Genomic DNA, 21026 nt, shown 5'->3' with positions numbered 1-21026 from the left:
AGTGTGTTCTGCTAACCCCCAGCACTGGTAAGTTGTTCCAGTGGAGAAAAACTTTGAGTTTTAGAGCCTCAGTACTAGTGTCTTGTTACTTTAATCATGAGGGCATATTGCTGGCTTAGAAGTTGCTAGAAGTTATTCAGAGCTGTTGATAAGTCAATTTTCCCTGCTCTATGATTGAGGTATGAGTTCCTATGAAGAATTTCCCCAGCAAGGGGTTGGGGATTTAGCTCAGTGGCACAGCGCCTGCCTGGCAAGAGCAAGATCATGAGTTAGATTCCCGGTACTGGAAGAAAAACAAAAACAAACAAAGAGAAAGGATTTCCCCAGCAAGACTTTTTTTAACACTATGATTTTTCCTAATAACCCAAGCTGTATATTCTCCTATCATATGGTGGAGTTGTTGGGAAGTAACCGCCATCAAAGGACCTCATGACTTCTTCCATCAGTGAGAGGCTCATATGACTAATTTTCACCCATGGGATATGAGACTAAGGTAAGTAGGAAGTAGTATGCCATCCCCACTTTCTCCTTCCTAGTCTAGAGTAGATGCAGAGGATCCATCATGAAATATAGAGGCCTTAGAAGATGGTGAAGCCACACATAAGATCCAAGTGGGTTTCTGAATCATCCCTTGGAGAGACACCCATTTGGACCTTACATGAGGGAAAGATAAAGTATTTTGCTAAACTACAGAGGTTTGACAGTTGTTCATCTCTGTAGATATTGTACTATGGATTCCAAGGGAAAGAGACCCAGTAGTATTTCAGATCTGGTCCCAATCACCTGCTATAGTCTTGGAGACTATTGCTTTCCTTTCCCACCTGCACTAGTTCACCCTCCTGCACAGTTTCTCTATGGTCTGTGTAGGTACACAGCAGCTGGCCTGCTTGTCAAACATCCAATAAATCTGTGCTTGGAACTAAAGTGGTTTTCATCAGAAAGTGACCTTAAGATAACATTTACATTGCTGAAGAAGTTATTCCAAATCTGAACCAGTAGTATCCCAACTCAGGCCCTCCTGGTGGCTTGAGGCAGGAAAGCTAATGAAGTATGGAGATTATTAATGGCTCTATCTTCTCTTTCACCCATCCCCTCTCCTTTTTCAAACTTGCAGTTATGTTCAGCAGTGTCAGATCTGTTCATTTATTTTTGACATATAAATAAAACCTATCCCTTTGGAATTTGCAGAGGAAATGTCCATGTGATTATGTTAGCTCCTGTCTGGAAGCAACCAGAATTGAGCTGGGAAGGCATGGACTTGGGGAAGAAAATCAGCATAGGACCTACCTTTCTCAGGTCAATCACAGTTCCCAAGTGGTCCAAAGTGACAATAGAGGGAAAAATAATTTAGTTTTTCACGGCATCATTATTGGCTACAGCAGTTGTTTTAGAAGACACAAGCATAGCAACAAATTGTAGAACGTACTCACAATTTTCTTGGTCACTGTGATCTTGTGAACTTCTGTTTAGCTGACTTCAAGTAACAAGCAAGAAAAAGTCCTGCAAAGATACTATAGATCAGAAACACTAGGGCATAAATTGCTTTAAAAAATTTAATACTATTTACTCTTTTTAAAATTATAAATAATACTTTTTTTTAGAAAAAATGTAAAAATCCCACAAATTAAGAACAAGGACATACAACTCATACAAGGACATACAACTCATCCCTTATTCTATCAAATTAAGAACAAGGACATACAACTCATACAAGGACATACAACTCATCCCTTATTCTATCATCCAGATATAGCCACTAGCAACCCATAGAACACAGATTGTTTTTGTGACTATGCATAAGTGGATCTATCTATCTATCTATCTATCTATCTATCTATCATATCTATATATAATAATATGTTCCTATATATTATTGTTGTTAATCTACAAAACAGGGACCATATTGCACATTCTGTTTTGTGATCTGCTTTTGTCTCATTGAATAATATTCATATTATGAATCTCTTTTGTCAGTGAAAAGCTTCAGTTGTGTGTAGACAATTCTAAAGTGGTTCCCTATAATCCCTGCCCCTTCCGTGGCTCATCACTGTGTGCAAGCCACTTCCCTGAGCATGGGTTGGACCTCTGACTTACTTCTAACCAGTAGAATAAGCTGAGTGTTGAGCTGTCATTTGGAGATTAGGTGATGAAAAGATTCTGTCTGATGTCTTGCACACCCTCTAGTTTTCTGGCTTGCTTGTTGTGATGAAGTCAACAGTCATATCATAACCTGTCCTATAGAAATGCCCACATGGCAAGGAAGTGAAAGAAGCCTCTGACCTCAGCTGGGGAGGAACTGAATCCAGACAAGCACCACTTGAGTAAGCTTGAAAGTAGATCCAGTCTTTCAAGTCAGGTTTCAAGTTAAACTTCGAGATGACTGTTGTCCATGAAAATTCCTTTATTGTAGTCTCATCAGAGAATCAAAGCTGTACTCAGATCCTACTCGCAGGAAGTGTCAGATAATGTTTGTGTTTTAAGTTGCTGTTTTTTAGGGTATTGGAACCATAGATAACTAGTATAAATGCATAGTTTTTTTTTAATTAGCTGCTTAATATTCCAAGTGTAAGGCTATATTGTAATTTACTCAATCTTTTATTGCTGCACATTTTGACTATATATTTTATTTGTTTTCCTGTTATAAACATTGCTTCAGTGAACAGTGTAGTTATTACATATCTTTATTCTAAAATAAATTTCTCAAGGTGGAATAGCTCTATTTCAAAGGGTATGCGCCGTTTAAGGCCTTTGATATGCTGTTTCTCAATAACTTTATGGTAGGGTTGTACTCATTTATACTCCTGCTGGCTGTAGTTTGGGGTGCAGTTTTGGTTAATTCCAACCATTTCCGTTTGAGTTGTGTCTTCAGGCAAACCAATTAGAAACCAAAACCAAAACTCAAAACAAGAATGAAAAGTAAAGTTGAATCTTGAAATATACTAGATAGCTTGATGTTAAGCAGTTAATTCAAAGTACAATGTTTTGAAAGCAGCCTGATGAATTCAACCATTTGAAATTGTTATTCTTTTCTTTCAGTGAGCACTAAAGCCTGAAACTGATGAAGCTTATAGTCTCCAAGAACTTTGATAGGGAAAGCAACAATACCAAATGTGAAGTCAACATAACAACAGCATAGTTTGAAAACCTTAAGTACATTTCAGTCATACAAGGGATTGTCAACAAATCTAAAATACTGAGGTTGGATAGACTGAATTCAATGGATATTTTTTTGGCAGCATTTTGCTTACAGAGATATTATCACCATCTCCAAACTGCAGCCCTCATTGTTGGGGAAGAATAAATATTTTAATGAATGCTATATATTTTAACGGGCTCTGAACCCAGTGGTTGGTTTAAGCTAAGGGTGCAATTTCAGGCATCTAAATAAGTAAATAAATGAGGAAGAAAATCCATGTTAATTGCAGTAATTTGCGGTACTTTCAAATTCTTAATTAAGAAATAAAATAGGATTCATTAGCCATGCCCACTGTAGATGGCATACATAGATCACCATTATGACCAGTCATGTGGACCTGAAGTCATTGCCATAAATGAAATAACAGTGAGAAATCACTGGTGTATTACTAGCCAGAATGTGCAGGCAGAGAGGGAGGAGAGAAAGCATTGCAAAATGCCTGTCCTCCGTAACTGCTCCTCTTTCTTCCCTGGAGATGGTATTATTCTAAAACCTATCTCCTGACCCTGGATTCCTACTTTTTCTTCCTAATCTTTGGGATAGGTTCTTCCTTTAGGCCCCCTACAAAATGTCTTTGAGTTTGTCTGGCAAACCAACTAGTGCCTGAATCTTCAGCTTTTCCCTGGCCATCTTTCTTAGTGGTTTGGGTGCCTGGATTTCAATTTTTTTCTACCTCATTCTCTTTGTGGGTTTCAGTATTCTTCTACAAAGGAGTGTAGAAGAGAACTTTGGTTATAACCAGAGGCATTCTGACTCATACTGAATTCAGAAAGTTAAGCATTACAGTCAACTAGGGAGAAAATATTTAAAAATATTTTTTGACTAGGACAAATGCTTAACTGGACAGGATATCAGCTACTAACTGGAACTGTTCCTGGAAAATCAGGATGCTAGGTGCCCTAATGAAAATCTATATAGGCTCCCAGGGAGGGAGTGACTACAGGTTTTCAGGCATGAGTAAGAGGGCGCTCTGCTTTGGTGAGGTGAACCATAGGGGTAATATCAATGTGTATCTGCAAGGAAGAACATTGGTGTATCTGCATTAGTGGCTGAGAAGGCTGATTGTTGGGCTTTTGGTAAGACCACTAATGCAGACTGTAGGCAGGCATCAGCTGGTCCCTCCCTTCCTTGCTGTCTTACCCATTGTAGTATCAATACCCAGGCAGGGAGCGAGGCTCTATTAAAGAGATAGGCATGTGTGGGTGTGGGTAGGCAACTGCAGCCACCTCAGTAGTGAGAAGTGTATAGAGAATGAGCAATTTGGAGAAATCTGAATGAATTGAGACAAAGAAAGAAAAGAAAGAAAATCATCCATTTTAGATTTCTAAAAGGAATGTGGAATCTGATCTGGGATTATATATTAATATGTTTTGAGTGGGTAGGGTGGTTATTTGGTATTGCCTATTGACTGGAAGAAAGTCAGAAATGAATATTTGTATCTTTTAAATACCTATTATATCCCCATAGGGAAGACATGAGAATAGTCTGACATGTACTTCTTCTCAGGGGGTTGAGGTATAGATTCCTTGAGTCAAAGGCTCCCTGTCTTTTGAGAGCTATCTACCCTCTGGAAGCTCTTATGAGACATGCTGGACTTTGCTTGGCTGCCCACTTCTTCTACCCCCATCCTAAAGACCCCCATGGAATTTATGGAGGCTAAAATAAGAGCACATGTATTGCAGTACTCTACTTCTAAAAGGATCCTTCCTTCCTGGTTGCATCTGGACAAATGCAGACCATCACAGATACAGGGGTCTACTTCTGTGGGTGATATGAATGACTATTTCCAATCCTTAGAAAAACAAAGCATAGAAAAAATTATTCAGCCCTGAATTTTGTGAAAATATAACATAAAGAAGATAAGGAGTTTTTCCAATCTCTGAAGTAAGGCAAGGAGAAAAAAATTCAAAACGCATCCATGAAAACTGAGGCTGCATACCAGACTAGAGTAAAAAAAGCCCACTATGTGAAGTGTTCTGATAGAATCCACTGTTTCTAGCGCACCAGGTACTCCAACTTGGCTCAGAGAATAAGTGAGAGCAGGATGCCAAGAATATGAAACAAAAATGGGGTAAAAGTGGACTAGAGGTGTCCGAATCGTGAAAAAGGCAATGGAAAGTACGCTTCTTTATAGAGTGGGAAGGAAGAGCCAGGAGGATTCCTTGCTGGAGTTCATTTGAAAGGCTTTAAATGCAATTACGTTTCTACTATTCCATTTGAGATTTGTTACTCATTCCTTCACTTATTCATTTCTTGTAACATATATTTATAGGGCATTTTCTCTTTCCCAGATACAGTATTAAGTGTTAGTTTCAGAGGAAGTCAGTCACAGGTGCACAGAGCTTTAAAAGTACGTCTGCTTTTAATACACCAGTGTTAAGATGGCCCTGCCCCCCTCCTTGAATTCATTCCAAAACAATAAGAAAAATGTGAAACAGAAATGCAAAATTCACCTGTGTTGAAGAAGAGCTGCCAAAAGCAATGAAGTTCCAACCAAGGGCAGGTAGATGTTGAAAGCAGTCTGCTTCCAAAGACCTCAAGCAAAGCTGGCAAAGCCCAGTCTGTGAAAAAGAACAGCGGCAGCACTGCCTTTTGGGGAACAACTGGTCAAAAGAGAATAGGCCCTTGGAGAGAGCGTTCCTGGGCCTCATTTGGCTCTGTTGAGAATGGGGAATAAATAAGAAAACAACTAGACCTGCCATCTAAGCATATCTGCTGGAAAAGAAGACCAGAGAGGAAAAGCTGTGTACTAATCAGTCTTGCAACCCCCAATCCCTTCTTTCTTCTGGAAAGAAGTTAAAGGTTAAATCATTTCTGTACATACACGTATGTGTACACATACACAACAACCCTGAGCAACGCAGGGCACATCCTATAAACAAAAAGGCTGTGCTCAATGTTGTCATAGGTTGGCTGTTATTCCCCATAAACTTTCTCCAGAATTCCTGGTTAAGAAAGAGCTTATCGCAGGCAAATATGAGCCAGAATGAAAAAGAAACCATCAGGAGAGCTCTACAAAGATATTGTAAAAGGAGACTACAACAATCAGAGAAAACAAATTAGAAGACAAACATGTACCAAGTTGTACTGTCATCAAACAAAAGGGAACTACACTAAGATAGCTATCATAGAACCAACAAATAAAAAACAAAGCTTAGGGAACAAGACTACTTACATAAAATAAGAACTTTATGGAGAAATGCCAGGACAACTGAAAGAGGTGTTAAAAATGAGCTAACAGAGCTCAGGAAAAGAGAGGAGAAATAAGAAGTCACCTCAAAAGTTAAGGACCCATCAGAAGCAACAAGAAGTTAACAGAGACCCCTCAAAATACAAAAACAGGGTAGGGACAGACTTAATGAGATGAACAAGACATGGAGATAATGCAGAATTAGAAAGGATTAAGAAAGAATAGGATAGATATGGAAGATAAAATACATTCAATAAATCTGCATATATGCAGGAATACAGGACTTGAGGAAGAGTTCTGGAAAAATAGAGTAGAAAGCATATTTGAAAGACTATATCAGCAGAATATTTTCCAGAAATATTTAAATCTACATGCAAATGCAGAAAAGTACAACAAAAATAAAACACAAACTATCTCGCTAAAAAATTGATATAGGAATATCAAACCTAAAGTCTTTTACTGTCCAGACAAACAAAAACCAACACAAACAAAAGAAGATAAACCAAATTCAGAATTTATTTCTAAAGGAAAAATTAAGTTGTTTTCAGAACTTCCCACAACTACATGGTACTTATAGAACCTCATTAAGAAATGAGAATGAAACTTTGTTATGTTCAAACTTCAAGTGTAAATGCTTCTCCAAACACCCGTAACCCAGAAAGTACATGGCTTGGATCTTATATTAAAGAAACTAGAGGCTGGACTTTACCCACACAGTAGAGAACGGAGAGACTATGCAGAAAGACAGGGAGTCAGGTTGTAATGAAGTTAATGTAGGATTAAGGCAAAAAAACAACAAAAAAAAAAACAAACAAAAAAACAAAAACCAAAAAACCCCACCTTGAAATACCAAAAAAACTGTGGCAATTATGTTGGAGAAAACAATGTAAATATTAATCAACTATAATACAACAAAAACAATGACAGAGCACTAAAAATTTGAGAGAGAAAGGGGCCAGTAGTTAAGGGTTGGAAGTTACTACAGTACTTACACCTGAAGAATCAAGTAATATTAAGAAATTTGTATTGACAAGCATAAACTAAAATTATTAGAAATATCACTGTCATCATCCTCTTTATCCATTAAAATTGAGTGGGGAAGGAAAGAAAGAGGCTGAAGAGGAAATACATACATTTCACCATTTGTGAGCACTGAGAGTCAACAGCTAAGGCTACAGAAGAATAAGTATATTATAGTGTGGGAAAGATAATCAATTACATAATACAAATATTAAAATTCTGCACATCCACATGCAAACCAAATTAAAATAAAACAAACCACAGAGTGTAAGTGGGAGAGAGAAAGAAGCAATAGAAGCAGAAAGTATATGATGCCAAAACTAAGACCAACCATATCCATGATGCAAAAAAAAAGTGTATCAAAGCAGATTCTTAGTTTATTTATTTTTTTGGTACCGAGAATCAAACTCACAACCTTGAGCTTGCTAGGCAGGTGCTGTACCTCTGAGCTATATCCCTAACCCCTAGACTCTCAGTTTAAATTACAAAGAGAAACTACATGAGGTGAACAAGAGACGCAGATAGAACAAAGTGACTGGAAAGTTGAAAGTAAAAGAATGGGCAAAGGTTTAACCAGCTAAGACACAGAAATAAATAGGGCAAAATAAAAAACTTAGATATCCAGATTTTAATATCACACGTGTATCAGACAAGGTTGAGCTCAGGATACAAATCAGTAAGTGACACAAAGACAGGGAACATTATTCTTACCTACAATGATGTTCTCAGTGTTATGAATATTTATGCACCAAAACCTATACCAGTAACATTTATTAAGCTAAATGTCGGTACAAATTTTTAAAAAGCAAGGATATTGAATAGTAAGAGAATAATGATGCATTAGAGAAATCAGAGGTGCTTTCGGAGTCACATTACATTTCATCTGGGGATTAGGTCTACTTTTTAATGCCCTACATCTGTATAAGCAGGTACAAGAAAATTTGACAGCATCTCTCCTATCAGTCCTTCCATAGCTTCCCATCTCTGCTGCATAATTCAAATGTTCCTTCAGGATCTGGCTTTTCCTAGATCTCTAGGTTCCTCCCATCCCAGAGACATCCCCAACAGTAGGGGCTCTGATTTTCCAGACCTTCTTGCTTTGGCCTTGGCCAGAGATGTTTCCTTTCTTTGGATGTATGGTATTCCTTCTGACAGCAAGATAAGGAAACCTTTAAGACTTAAAGACTTGAATGTGTCACTTCCTCTGGTAAACTTTCTTTGCCTCCAACTCTGCCAGGCACAAGACACAAACTGCTCAGGCTCGCACTGCACTGCAACTAACCCAGATTTTGAGCAATTGAGGTGTCTTTATTGCACATCATTTTTCATTCACCACGTGCAGTTAGGTACCATGGCCTCCCCACTCTTCCCTAATAGTCTTTTCTTCTGTAGCCGCTTGATCCCCATCCCTTGCATGGCTGAGCTCATATTCCTTGCGGATTTTGCCACTTGCCTTACCCTACCCTACTGATTTAACATCTACCAGTTGGTTAAGAGCTCTTTGTCTCGAAACCTGCAGTGGATTCCTTTCCTTTACAGTCAGTCTCTTCATCTGATATCAAGGCTTTTTGCAATCTGGACATGACGCCCTTTCTAATGTGATTGTCCATTCTCCCATCTTACACCATTACATCCACCTTCACCATTTCTCCATCATGTGTCATGTCTATGGCATTCCTGACCTGCATCTTGGTCCCCTGCGCCTGTTCTTCCCCTTTTCTGCCTTCTATCCAAATCCCACTTCAAGAGTGACCCAGAAGCAATCCTTCCTACCCATCAGTCCGCAGATCTCCACTCTGAGTTCTGACATTTATTATCAACAGCTTAGCTTGGCTTTTACCTTAATTCCTGCTGTGAGTTGCATTTTATTTGTTCATGTTTTATTTCATCACTTAGACAATAAGCCTCAGGTATTATCTCTTATGTTTCGTCTACATTATTTTTGACATCTTGCAAGGGACTGAGAATGTAGTAGGTGCTCAGCAACTGTATATACTTTTTAAACATGTAGGTTCTATTGCTCTGATCCTGTCAAGGCTGCTAGACCACCTGAGACTTAAACCTTAAACTGCCTCTCTCATTTGCTTTCTCCTTTCCTTGGTTAGAATGACCCAATTTAGAGCTGTCATTTTCTAATTATTCACCTACCTTAATTAAATACAATGGAGATGCTTAATAATTTAAGCTCTGCTTTCCTTCTACCATTCCAGTGACCCTCATATGATGCTCTGCCAAACGTAATGTGGGGGTTGTCAACTCATTTTCCAAACAGGGAAATAAAATCAAGAGTCCAGGACCACACAGAATGTCACTGGTGGGGAGGGGGAACCACTGACCTTCTGCTTCTAGTCCAGCGCTCCTTGCTGAGCAAGCTGTGACACTTCCCTCAGTAGCTACAACTTCTCCCTGAAGTTTGAATGTGTGTTCTTAAAGCATTTATTTTTTGCTCAAATTTCTCTGCACTGTGCTTTGATTTCCCTTGCATGGTGAAGATATTACCTTCTTCCCTGACGGTAGGCATTTTTTTCTTTCCTAAATGATGGCCCCATTCGGTCCCCTTTGGTTCTCTTCACCCGAGTTTCCACTTAGCAGTAGCACCCCCTGGAGAACTGGTCTAGTTTAATGCCTCCTGCATCCTTTCAAATTGTACCTGTTTCTTGGCGGCCCATGCTTCCTGCAGGGTTGGTCTCCTCAGCTAATGAAGAGCCTGTAACTGAGGGCTCTACTTCTGACCAAGTTTTCCAATCTCTTGTGCAGGGTGGAGGCCCAAAGGGTGTCCCTCCTGCCTTGGTGAAGATGGGCAGGGGCTCCACTAATGCAGCTCTGGTGAGTCATGCAACTTACTGGCACCTGGTATTGTGGTGCCTGATCCTCTCCCTTGCCTGTCACCCCCAACACTATGTTTTCAAAATAACCCACTTTCCAGTCCTTGGGGACAGCTCATTTATACAGTGTTCTTTCTCTAAATTGCCTGATGATATCAATTTATACTTTGTGTGTTTATGGGAGAGGGTGGGGCAGAGGAGAGCAGCATTTATTTCTACCCCAGTCTGAGTAGGAGTGAACTTATTCTATGTATTTGGGGAGGATGCTGGGGTCACCCCTCACTACAATTGTCCCTTAGGTAAAGTGATTTTAGTTGGCTCACTTCCAGTAGTGGGTGCCTAATATTTTCTCCGTTACTGCCCCTACTAACTATAAGGGAGACCAGGTAACCCAGCCTGCGAGGAGCATAGAACCTCATCTCTCTGGCTGTCAGGTTGGCCTGGCAGGTAAGCCTACGACCCAACTAAGACAGTGCATCCTTCTCTGGGAGTTTCAAAGTGGTATCAGCCTTAAAAAAGTCATCTTTCTTCTCTGGCTAGTCAACTGCTAGAATCTGAGGCTGTAGGGGTTGATGTCAAATTACCAACAAAGGCCAATTTGAAAAAATGACATAATATTCATCGAAAAATATAAATGAGAATTGAGGGGTAGGTGGTATTAATATCCCCAATTCCAGCTATCCATGGGGTCAGCTCCCTCCTCTGAGTGTTCAAGAATTTAGCTACATAAGCTTATAAATCACCTTTTACTGCTTAAGCCAGTTTGATTTGTTGATTGCAACCAAGAGAGTCCTGGCTAATATAAGACCTTTTGTTGGCGGCTTTTCTGCATAAGCCCCAGCTGCAGGGAGCCAGTTCTCACACTGCAGCACCATGGGCTCCTCAGGGATTGATTGGTGCCTGCTATGAACCCTGAAAATCCCACCTACATGGGTGGTGTTCTGTCATCAAGAGATAAGGCAACGACTAAAGCTCCTTGAAGGCAGTGGTCTCTGCCCACTTTGTTCACTGATATGCCCATCTATCTATTCACTACTGGACCAGTGAATGTACCAGCACTGTACAGGGGGGTGGGCCACCTCGCTTTTCTATTTAAACACTTCTAGTTGCTGCCCACTGCATCTTGAATTTAACCCTCTCTTTGATCCAACCTCAATCTACCTGTCTAATTTTGTCTTCTGCAATCCCCTACTTGTTCCAAGAGCCTCCTTGTGTGCAGTAGATTAGGACCACTTCTGCAGTCCATTTCTGCAGCTCCTGTGGAGAAGCACGGCCATTTCACCCTTCTGGGCTGCAGTTCTCTGCACTTCTCAGTCCCGTATTTTGAATTCATACCTCCTGGCTCAGACAGACCTCATACCCTGTGCCTCTTACTCAGAAAGAATCTCATGCTCTGCTGATCCTTGAGGGCACACACTCCAGCCTTCAGCATCTCCAACTTGTACTAATATGATTTTCTGGTGCACATGCCATCCTTGCCTCTGTGGCTTCCACAGTTCATGGATGAAGTCCTTGTGCCTCTTTCTGTGCACCGTCTTTTCCCTCTGCCCCTCTTCTCCGTGCCCACCCTTGCCCCTCCCTGCTAATAGTCTCTCACAAAATGGACAGGCATTGGTAGAAGAATCCACGAGTAAGTTTGTGCAAATCAGTGTGATACAGCAATCTCTGGTCTTACCAGGACTAGCATGTGAAGGCTGCCTGCCAAGTGGGATAAGAATACTACAAACCTCTTGGGTGTATGGCTGATAAAATATGTAAGTGCTTAGCCCAGTGCCTGGTGCGTGAAGTGCTCAGTTAGCTGTGCTGTTAGTAACAGGTCCTAGGGCACCTAGAAGACCAGGAGGGTGATTTTCTTTCCATTTCCCTTCACAGATCTCTCATGTTTGTAACCTGGTAGTTTCCTCCATTTCATACTTAACAGTGTAGCTTCCACACATTTGCCCCCTCGCAGGTCCTCCAGCCTGGCTGCCTCTCAGCCAGCCAAACAGCCAGCTGTTTCCCCCTCGGAGTTCTCTGTGGCCTCAGCAGCTCCACCGCTAGAAAAGCCTTTCTCAGGCCAGGTGGGCATCTGGCTAACTATTCCTGGGAGCCACCTAACCCAGGTGGGTTTTTATGACTCCTTGGAGGAGGGGCACTGAGGGAAGAAGGGTGGGAAGAAAGGAAGGAGTGGAGGAGAGAGGTTTCTGCCCCAGTATTTTCTACAGTGAAGACCGGAGAGAGAAGGAAAAATCCATGGACTGACTCCCTACCCGCGCCTGTTCAGTGGCCTACCCCATCTGCCCCTTGCAGAGATGAGACAGAGGTGTGTGCCAGGGTAAAGTGAACCTGGCTACATTCGGGAAAGCCCTTGTCCTCCCACACTGCCAGCAATGCTGCTCCACGGTTTAGAGCTTTATTTCCTCTCTTCATGTTTATGCAGTTGACTTTGGTTGCTGGGGCTCTGTTGCTGAAGCCCCAAACATATGCAGAGGTTTACCACAGGGTACAGCTCTCGACAGAGATTGCTCCTCTTCATCTCCTTTTGGTTCCTACATTTATCTCTCTGTCTCTGAGCCTCCCCACTTGCCTCACTCTTTGTGTCTGTTTTTTCTTTTTTTCCCCCCTCTCCCTGGAGCTGGTACCTGTGTGATGGCCTCTGGCGCCTGCTATTTCACCAGTGAACCCTCCCATTGTCTGTCTCTGTCTCTCATTCTGATGCTTAGCTCTTCCCTGCCGCCCTCTCCCCGTGCGCTCTGGCTTTCCTTCTTGCGCTTTCTCGCTGCCATGTTGCTGCCGCGATGAGAAGGGGACAATCTATCTGTCAGAGACAGGATCCGCCAACCTCGACCACCTCTCTCCCGCTGCCAGCAATTATCTGGAGGTTGGCACGGGGCCCGGAAACTGCCGCTTGCTTGTGCTTGCACCGCCCTGCGGCTCAGGGCCCGCTCCACCTCGCCAGCCCCGCGGAGGATCACTTGGTGCCGTGCCCAGGATGTGACAACCTGCAAAGGTCACGCACACTCCAGAGAAGATGGACTGCTTTGAGAGTAGAATTGACACTGGGCAGATTTGCACACGGCTCTTCAGGCTTTCCAGGGCTTCCCAGAAGCAAGGAAAGAGCGGCAAAATACATATAAATTACAGGTTGCTCCACACCCCTCACACACACCGTGACATTCGCCGCACAGCCCGGTTTTTAATTTCTTTACTTCTCTTTTTTAATGGCTTTGGAATCTACCTTATTTGAAATATTATAATGAATTCATCCTTAAGACTTTGGAAATTGACAGGACGCCCAGATTGAGGGTGGAAGCTGACCTTGCGTTCATAGCGTGCTTCGCAGTTCTATAAACAGAATCACAACGGTGGCTAGACTGTCTTTGTCTCTGTCTCTCTCTTTTACGTTAATGGGATGTCTAAGCTAACCGGGACTTCTGAGGTTATTTACACCAAACCTGACTTTGGAGATGGGAAATTTGAGATCTAGAGAGGCTAAGTGATCCGAAGTCAACCAGCTAGTTGGTAGAAGGGATCAGAGGAGAGCTCAGCAATTTAGGCTATTGAAGTGATCATTTCCTCTGCATCTCAACAGAGGTAGGTACGGTGTAATTGTTATCCTTTAACAAGGGAGGAAATAGTGTCCAGGAAGAGTCACGGTGTGATCAAAATATATGCTGAATATTCAAACTAAAAAATGCACTACAATAAAAAACAAATTGCCATTATCCCCCTCAAAACACTCTCCTTGGCTTTGAACACATTTATTCCACCATTCTTGCCACTTTCTGAAGTTGTTGTAAATTTCTTTATGAGATATGACCCCAAATATGGTGAATGTTGCTGCTGAGGGCCATCTAGTGAGAAGTCAGGCTCGTGAAAACATTACTGTGACTCCTCATTCACCTTTTTCACCAGCTCCGGCACTGTGCGACTGCTAGCTCTTCCCCAAAGTAAAAATTATGTGAAAGGTAAATGCTTTGACTTGTTTCAGGACACTGACGCAGCTGTGACAGCAAAACTAACAAAGCAAAAAAGAACTTTTAGCACTGCTTTGGAAAGTGGCAGGAACAATAGGATAAGTATATTCAAAGCAAGGGGGAGCATTTTGAAGGGAATTAATGGCTATGTGTCTTTTACTGTAACAAAGTTTAAAAAATTAAACATTCACTGTAATCTTTGAGTCTTGTAAATGATTCTCTCCTGGCACTCAGTTACTAGCTGTTAGAGTTCCGATACCTCATTTACTTAAAAGATGTCCTTCTAATCAGTCCGCTAACCTCACAAAGCATTCTGGTAATCAGAGACATTAGGGGAAGGGTGGCAGGGATAATTATTCTGGACTGATTTGAGCGTTTTAGCTGTCTGAGCATAGACACTCTTTTCATCAATACTGAAGCAAAGGCCTATCCTAAAGTGCTTAATCATGTTCAATGAGACTGATGTGGATGCTGCTGTGTGACCCTGGTCCGTTATATGGCAGGTTAGTTCACATCCTCTGTGTCTGCCATGCTTCATCCCACGCGCTGTCAAAAGAAGATCCTCACGGCCTTGGGACGCTGTAGCTAGCTCACAACAGCTCACCTAGCCCATTAGAGATGCGCTTCCGTGTGCCTGGATGCTGCTTCACTCAATATTGGGACAATTCTAACTGGAAATGGAGGTATGTAGGATGGGGGATGACTGAGGTTATGAAGTATCTTACAACCAAATCAGGCCCACCGCTGGGTCAACTGCATGGATGAACAGCCTCAGTCTTTCCCCCAGCAGCCTTTAGTCAATAGCCACGGCTGCCATTTATTGAGCATGTACAATGCACCTTACCCTGCACTCCCTTAACCCCCACCACTGCTCCATGAGGTGGGGGCCATCTTTGCCATTTATTTCCCTGAGGTTTTGGGAGACCCAGGTCACACAGCTGCATGGTGAGGGAATTAGGTGTTGAATTTAGGCTTTTAAACATGTGGTCCTATTCCCTGCCACTCTACCAAGCTCCTTCCTCATTTCTTTGATGTACAAGGAACGCAGGTTAGGGGTAATAAAGGGAACAGAGGCTTCATACAGTGGCTCATGTGATAAAGGGATAGCAGAACCACACCATTAGCAGTAGTAAATGGGCCTGTTTATTTGGGGTTGAACCACCTTGTACACTTCCTGGGACCCCCAAAACATTTTGTACCTGTGTATATTATAAAAATGGCTATTTATCCAGCAATCACCACGAGGAAAATAAAAAATAGCACATGCTCAGAATGTTTAGCTTCTAATGGGGAGGAATTATCATACTGATGTCAATAACAGAGACCATAGACTGCATACTTATAGGTGACAAGCTGCTTGCTTAGTGCCTCACTTATGTTTCACAGAAATCTGCAAATTCAGCGTCATCCTACTTTTGCTGGAAACAAAATTAAATCGCAAAGGTGTTGAAGCAAAACAAAACAACAAAATAAAACAAAACACCTCCTCCTCAAACTTCCACAGGCTGATTCACATTAAAGTATAGAAAGGGTACTTAAATGTCAATCCACCTGCTTTCAAAGATTTTTCTGCCACAGGCCTCTTAAGGAATACATGCTATCATTTAGAAAGTTTTTGTTGTTTTTGTTTCTTTTTTTTTGCTAAATAATTAAGACTACGGAATTGTCCCAGTACTTATAAGACTACGTTTCAATTACCTGGAACAGTCACTGAGGCAGAACAACCTCCTGACTGCATTCTTCCTTGGCTCTGCTTCAAACTGTATATCTCAGAACTCTCAGACTCGAGTGGACAATATATCCCTCCTGCCTGGGGCCTCACAGAGGGGCCCTAAAGCTGGGGAGTTTATGGGCCCTACTAGATGGTGCACAAGCCCCTTGCCTGCTTGGAATAAGGACTCCATACCGTGGACTCTCCATGGAAACTAGGACTTGGCTCCAGCAAGTCAGCTGGCGTTAAAAGTCTATGCCTTTGCTACTGAGGTTTTATTTTCCTTTTCGATGCTGTTATGGGGGACAGTTGAAGAAAGAATTCCCTATATCTCAACAGACTCTAGATTTATGGAGTAGTATGAAAATATTTGCTCTGGGTTTGAAACTGCTGAAGAGGGAAAAAGAAATGTTGTTTTCTACGGATTTATGAAAACAGAAACATTGATTTGTTTTGCTTGGGGTCTGTCACTCTTTTAATGATAACTTGATGTTTTCTGGGGCTTGGAGAGGGCCAAGTTTCTTGCAGAAAGACTGGCAGCTGGGAAAATGTGAGGTTCTTTTCTTACACTTTCTCCTCCATCCTCTGTGCTCCTCCTACCTCATCTTCCCTTTTTAATTCCCACCTGCAGTGATCCAGGGTCCCGTGTCACCTTAGACTTTTCCTCAGAAAGGAAAACAATCTAGTATTAATTCACAGTAATTATGAAGAATTGATGGGTTGCAGTCTCTTTCGGATTTTTGTCTTTTAAAAAATGCTGAAGATGAGTAATACCCCTTAACCCAAATACATGATTACTCTCAAATGATGCAATTTTAGGCACTTGTGAGAAAAATAAGTGTGGGTGGAATTGGAAGGTCTTTAGTTGCCCTTCCTGTCAAATCAAATAGGCATTGATAGGTTCTGCCTATATATGAGGTCGGCTTTGACAAAACGCATGAGTTTTGCTTAGAATTACTTCTTTACAGACCAAAGATAGTCTAGATATTTTGATTTTGAAACCAGTGTGAGGTTTCCTAGCAGAATTGAGGAATGTGTCCCATGACTCCAATCCATAAAATTAGATGAGACCCTAATAAAAAGATTAATTAGTTTGCTGCTACCTAAGGATGGCCCAGAATGCTGCTCCTAACAGGGGAAGAAGAAAGAAAAAATGTGATTTTCATTAATAAGTTGCACAATTGCTTTAATCTGGTGGCTCCTGGAGATGCTCTCTTACCTAAGTTCACCCTCACTCGGCACAGTTGTCCTCCATGCATCTCTAAGCAACACAATAGTGCCTTTCGCAGGGCAAGTTCCCCAATACAACATAGACTGCTAGCAGACCTACATCACCCTCTGCTGTTCTGGTAAGAGCCAATGTGACCTGGGCTTGTTAATTTTTGGAATAATAAGAAACAGAAGGACTTTAGCAAGTGGAGTAGGAGATAGAAAATATAAATGATGTGAGTGTAAAAGACAGGTGAGTTTTGTGGAGCAATAGGATAAAGTGGGGAAACAATCTTGGCCTTTTTGAATTGGGCAAAGCCTGGAAACTGGTTGGAAGGATTGGGCTAAGTGTCCAGGGTCAGGAAGCGTCCATTCAGCTTGACCAATAAGTTACAGGCAAGCCAACCCTTTTTTCTTTTTGTAGCTTGTAAGTCATGTAGCAAGACCCAGGAGGCAAGAGCCAATAAAATCTTAAAGACACCCAAAGTCCAAGCCCACACATTCCAAATGCTTCTTAGGATGAGTATTTTTTATTTGGTTTTGTTTTTGCAACAAAGCAAAATGGATTTACAAGTATCTCAATAAAACCACAGGAGAAGAAGAACATGAAAAGTTTCCAGTGAGGGAGGGAGGGATGGTAAATGGAATTAATAGTATAGAACTCAGTATCTATTATTACTAATTTAAGATATGGGGAATGTTATTGATATTCTTTATTTAGTGCATAGTCTTTATTTTTGGTTCAAATGAACTTTAATAAAGCTTTCACAGATTCTCTGACAGTCTGACCTCCCAAGACTAGGTTTTCATAAGTTGAAATATTCATGAAGAAAAATTCTGCCATGAAGGGCTCTCAGGATCAGTTCCTGAATCAGAAATTCTGGACTGGCCCTACCCCAAGGAAGAGTGGGTGAACCCAGTGTATGTGCATGGTGACAGCACCTTAATAGGAAGACAATATGGGGGGGGGAAGAATGGAGGTGGTGGCGGAAAGTCACATGTGATCCATGGAGTGCTATCAGTAAGGACTCTCAGGCTTCATCTCCTCTTCTTTACCTGGCTGTAGTGGCTGTCTGGGGTGACACAGGTAGAGCTATCCCTGGGTTAAGGCAGTATTATTTCCTTGTGGGTAGGAATATACTTGAGAATGAAATAAATCACCCATATTTCCATGATAGTGACCTCTCAATTCCTTAGAACCCAAAGATTCTGTCATAGAGAGCCATCCTGACTATTAAAGGGAGCCAGAAGAATCTGGAATATGGCGTGCTGACCAATGAGGGTGGATTTGGACAGGGGCAATGTGTGAGCTCTGATAGCTGGTGGGAAATGGCTAAGGGTCGGAGGAAGGAAAGCTGGTAAAAGGGAGGCTGAAGATGCCTCTGCTGAATACGTGTCTCTCTAGGTCTTGGTTGCATTCCTCCATTTCAGTTTTCTTAGGGCTGGGTCATACCAGACCTTCCACACACACACCTCTAGGTTTATCAAAGTGGGAGGGCTTCTTTCAGATCCATGGTCTGAGTCACAAATGTAAAGGAGACAGGTGACTGTATGTAAGCTTCCAGCTTCCAGATACGGTTCCTAAGTGTCAGGGCAGGCAGGGGATGACACTGTCCTTATTCTATGAATGTTTCTGAGCCATCTGGGCTCTTGGCACAGGTTGAGGCCCTGAGAATGGAAGGTGGCAGGTAAAGTCATGGCTGCTATGTGCTTCAAGGCCAGCTACTCACTTTCCTCTTGGGATGGGTGAGGGTCCTGCACCCATGTATGAATGTGTGTGCAAGGTTCAATGGTTTGTTGGAGATAGAGAAGACAAGGGGGGCATTTATGTGGCATCACGACTACACAACTACCCCCGGTGGGCCCACATGGAAGGCACTTTGAAGTGCAAACATAGGTGAGAGCATCGCGAGGCCTGGGTTTTATCCTTCTTTAGAGCACCTAGAAGCAAGACCAAATGAGCCATGGTCTGTGAAGGCAGAGATGGAGCTCAGAAAATTCTCCTGTCATTGCCAGGGTCCCTCTTTTGGGCCTTCTTTGTCCTTCTTCCTTAAAGACGCTCATTTGCTGCAGTTTGGGAACGGGGAGCCCTAGGGAGAAGAATGGCAAGTTGGCTTCTCCTAACTGAGCTGGTGCCCTTTTCATTGATGGAGAGAGATGTGGAGTCACTGACTACCCTTTTGGAATCACTCCAAAGACACGAGGCTCTGACACACTAAAGGATCTCCAAATATCAACCCATGCCCAGAACTGACTCATAAATAGCACTTTCATCTGTAACTCCCATTATCTCTGTTTTACTGTCATTTGTGCCCCAAAGGACATCTTTCAGTACATTAGTATTTTCATGATGAACATTTTGCAGGCTTTCATATTTTGCTGAATCTGGGAAAGTTCATGAGGAAAGGTGGCCCAGACTTCTGAGGCCAAGTGATTCTACTCCTTCTCTCTGTCACAGCTCCACACATACATAAGGACAATGGGATTCAGAGAGAGTCATGTGCCCAGGAAATGTACTCTTGGGTAAGTTAACTGTCTCTCTAGGTCCTAACTTCCTGTGCTTCAGGAAGAGTGGTTGGACTGGACATAGGCTAAGCTGTCTTCTAGTTCTAACATAATTCATGGTGGTAGGGATTGCTGATGGGCCAGTAGAGGTGTGTATGAAACCAGTGAATCACTAGTAGGTCATTCCAACCACAGTGGCAGGAAGAAAAGAACTGTTAAGAAAGGGAGTGGAGAGATTTGAAGGTGTAGGGTCTCCACAGCCTTCTGGATGGCGTGTGTGTGTGTGTGTGTGTGTGTGTGTGTATAATCCTGCCCAGAAGCTGCTGAGCCAGCCTGGGTTTTGCTATGATGCCAATTTCCCTCTCCTAGTGTTCCAAGAAGAACATTTTCATAGAAGACAAATTGCTGGTCCTTGACCCTCTGACAGCAAATGGAGACGAATGACAGGAGCTGGAGCTTTGAGATGCCTTTACATGAACGTCCACTGTGGCAAACCTTTCCAGAAAGCTCTGTTGTGTTTCTCAGCTTTTGATGCTGGGGGCTGCAGGATGGCAAATGTCAGGGAGCAGTGCCTTCCTGGACAGGAGTTTCTTTTATATCTGTTTACCTTCAGAGCTGCAGCCTGAAAGCCCCAGTCTGCTCCCTCTCTTCCATCTGGAGCAAAATTTCACCATGATGTCAGCATTTCTCCCCCTGCCATTCTCATAGGGAAGCCCACATATGTCCTTGACCTTCCTGCCACCTCTCCCAGGAACTATCAGTTCTGTCCCCACTGGACAGCATCTGAATCTGGGATACTTCTTTTCCAAACAGCCCTTATGGGTACTCTCATAATTTCCATTTTATAGATGGAGAAACAGGTGTATAGTGAAGTACAGTGACCTATCAGAGTCTCACAGATGCTAAGTGACAAAGCAAGAATTGGTGGTACCCAAGCAGTCTACCACCGGAGACTTGCTTATGACCTCGTCAACCTGCTTTCACCCATATAACCTTCTTGATACCCACCTGTGACTTCCTGATCCGTACGCAGGCCACCCTGCAGGGAATCTCGCTAACCTGTTGCTTTCAAACAATACTCTCCAGGATTCTAAAATTCTCAATTGGCTCTGGGCTTTTGGGAAATGGGGCAAAACTGTGACACAAAGCAGGCCTGGCTAATTTCATAAAATCCCCTTTGTCATCTGGGCTGCCAGTGTGGAGACTTTAGAAAAAAATTTGAGTTTGGGCTCTTCCTTTTATTTTTTCCCCCTCTGCATGTCCATGCAGTTGCCTTGGGAGACTCCTGCATGCAGCTGCTTTCTACACCCATCACCAGGAATGTGCCTCAAATCAGGGGAGCTGCGATGGGTCGAGGGCTTCCTGGTATCTGCCTAACAGTTCGGTTGAATAAAAGCTATTGCTATTTATTGCA

The 21026-nt window shown here is 42.3% G+C and overlaps 1 protein-coding gene across 6 annotated transcripts in view; it reads right to left on the bottom strand.

Annotated features, from left to right (window-relative positions):
• The window catches only part of Slc14a2 (solute carrier family 14 (urea transporter), member 2), a 406176-nt gene that overhangs the window by 166547 nt on the left and 218603 nt on the right, over positions 1 to 21026 (bottom strand). For 4 of the 6 annotated variants that reach the window (XM_005372855.2, XM_013510367.1, XM_005372853.2 and 1 more), the window contains one exon: positions 1431 to 1500. The gene's annotated coding sequence lies outside the window, so the exon portion shown is untranslated. Of the gene's footprint in view, positions 1 to 1426; positions 1512 to 21026 lie in introns of those variants that run through there. The other 2 variants (XM_005372854.2, XM_013510368.1) reach the window with 2 other exon arrangements.

This window comes from Chinchilla lanigera, unplaced genomic scaffold, assembly GCF_000276665.1.
Source record: "Chinchilla lanigera isolate Chin_1 unplaced genomic scaffold, ChiLan1.0 scaffold00001, whole genome shotgun sequence".
Lineage (NCBI taxonomy): Eukaryota > Metazoa > Chordata > Mammalia > Rodentia > Chinchillidae > Chinchilla > Chinchilla lanigera.
The sequence above is the reverse complement of the archived record's forward strand: the minus strand, read 5'-3'. Positions and strand labels throughout refer to the sequence as shown.